The sequence below is a fragment of the Penaeus chinensis genome, chromosome 24 (assembly GCF_019202785.1).
Source record: "Penaeus chinensis breed Huanghai No. 1 chromosome 24, ASM1920278v2, whole genome shotgun sequence".
Lineage (NCBI taxonomy): Eukaryota > Metazoa > Arthropoda > Malacostraca > Decapoda > Penaeidae > Penaeus > Penaeus chinensis.
Window position 1 is genome coordinate 2,414,709 of NC_061842.1, and position 2,500 is coordinate 2,417,208.

The 2,500-nt window shown below is 39.1% G+C and overlaps 1 pseudogene; it reads right to left on the minus strand.

The window, feature by feature from the left end:
- LOC125038144 overlaps nucleotides 1-2,500 on the minus strand; it is a 21,013-nt pseudogene that overhangs the window by 4,907 nt on the left and 13,606 nt on the right.

Consider the following 2,500-nt stretch of genomic DNA (forward strand, 5'->3'; position numbering starts at 1 on the left):
AAAAAAAAGGGAGAAGAGAGGGAAAAAAAAAAGGAGGAAAAGAGAGAAAAAAAAAAGGGAGAGGGGAGGAAAAAAAAAGAGAGGGGAGAGAGAGAAAAAAAAAGGAAGAGAGAGAGGGAAAAAAGAGAGAGAAAAGAAAAAAAAAAAAAAGGAGAGAGAGAGAGAAAAAAAAAAGAAAAAAGAAAAAAAGAGAGAGAGGGGAAGAGAAAAAAAAGAGAGAGGAAAAGGAGAGAAAAAAAAAAAAAAGAAAAAAAAAAAGGGAGGAGGGAGGGGAGAGAAAAAGAGATAAAAAAAAAATGGAGGGGAAAAAAAAGGAGAGAGAGAGAAAAAAAAAAGAGAGGAGGAAAAAAAGAGAGGAGAGGGGGGAAAAAAAAAAAAGAGAAAAGAGAGGAGAGAGGGGAAAAGGAGAGAGAGAGAGAGAGGAAAAGGAGGAGGAAAAGGAGAGAGAGAGACGAGGAAAGAGAGAGGGGAAAAGGAAGAAAAAAGAGAGAGAGAGGAAAGAGAGGGGTGAAGGAAAAAAAGGGGAGAGAGAAAAAAAAGGAGAGAGGAAAAAAAAAAAAAAAAAAAAAAAAAAAAAGAGGAGGAGAGAGAAAAAAAAAAAGAGAGAGGGGGAGAAAAAAAGAGAGAGAGAAAAAGAGAGAGGGAAAAGGGAGAGAAAAAAGGAGAGAGAAAAAGAGGGAGGGGAAAAAAAAAGAGGAGAGAGGAAAAAAGAGAGAGAAAAGAGAGAGAGAAAAAAGAGAGGGGAGAGAAAAAGGAGAGAGGGGAAAAAAGAGAGAGGGGAAAAAAAAAGGGGGAAAAAGGATGGAGGGAAAAAAAAGGAGAGAGGGGAGAAAAAAGGAGAGGGGAGAAAAAAGAGGGAGAGAAAAATGGGGGAAGAGAGAGAAAAAGAGAGGAGAAAAAAAAAAAGAGAAAAGAGAGAAAAAAAGATTTGAGAAAAAAAAAAGAGAGAGGGGAGAAAAAAAAAGAGAGAGAGGGGAAAAAAAAAGGGAGGAGAGAGAGGGGAGAAAAAGAGAGGGGAGAGAAAAAAAAAAAAGAGAGAGAGAGAAAAAAAGAGAGAGAGAGAGAAAAAAAAGGAGGGGAAAAAAAAAAGAGAGAGAAAAGAGAGAGAGAGAGAGAGAGAGAGAAAAAAAAAAAGTGAGAGATGAGAGGGGAAAAGAGAGAGAGGGAGAGAGAGGGTTTGGGAGAAGGGATGATGGAGAGAGAGAAGGAGAGAAGGAAGAGGGGAGAGAGGAGAGAGAAAAGAGGGGAGAGAGAGAGGGAGAGAGAGTGAGAGGGAGTGAGAGAAAAGTGAGGGAGAGTGGGGAGGAGAGTGAGAGAAAAGAGAGAGAAAGAAAGAAAAAAAGAAAGAGAGAGAGGGGAGAGAGAGGAGTAGGAGAGGGGGGGGGGAGAGAGAGAGAGAGAGGGGAGATGGGGGGGAAAAGAGAGGGGCAGAGGAGAGAGAAGAGAGAAAAGAGCCCGGGAGAGAGAGAGAGTACATCCTACTGAATAGTCTTTCTTCATTCATTTATTTCATACACTAAGAGAAATATACCTTACCTGGTGAGAACACAAGTAAAAGTTTCTTTCACTGGGATGTGTGGGGTTTTGTGTCTACGGGGGTTTCCTGGGGAATGTTTTTTGTTTTTCCAAAACCCCTTCCCTGTCTTGGCAGAAAAGCTGGGAAAAAAAGGGACCCTTTTATATACTTTCCGCATGTATGCACTTTTCCCAACCAAACATGGAAAAGTCAGTAGGAAAACTAAAAACCCAATGGCAAAAATTTTTTAAAGGGGGTTACCAATGTGAAAATTTCCCCATGCATGAACGGTGTGAGACAATGACAATAATGTAACATTTAGTTTTTTAAAGTTTTTTCTTTTTCTTTAATATCTATGAATCCCCAACATTTTGGTTTACACCCTAAAATGTTTCCCCTTTTGGGAAAAACAAGAATGGAAGCAGTTGAAAAAAAAATCTTTTGTTGCCTTTTCCGGGATACAAAATAATAAAACCCCAGCCGCAATTAGGAGGGGACATTTTTCGATAAATTTCCCCACAGCCGAAAAAGAAAGGGATCCATATTTATATTACTTATGTGTTGTATCTTTTGGCCCTTGTTTTAATTTCATACAAAAGAATGCATAAAATGTTTCTGCACCTTTTAGGCAGTACGAGTTCACTCTATATTGGTTAACAATGAATTCAATAATGGAAAAGTAAACAATCCCAAATTTTAAAAAGGGGTTGTTTCCAACATGTCAGTCACAGGATGTGATATCAACTTGAATAACCTCAAAATCAATCTATACCTCTATGATATAACCTTTCAGGTTGTGCGTTGTGTTGTGTTTGTGTGTGTTGTGTTGTGTGTTGTGGTGTGTTTTGTGTGTGTGTGTGTTTTGTGTGTGTGTATGTATGATGTATGTATGAATGTGGGGAAGGTAGGTAGGTGGGGTAGGAAGGTGGGTTTAGGTAGGAGGTGGGTTTGGTTTTATTTAAGGTTTTTGGGAGGTGGGTTTGG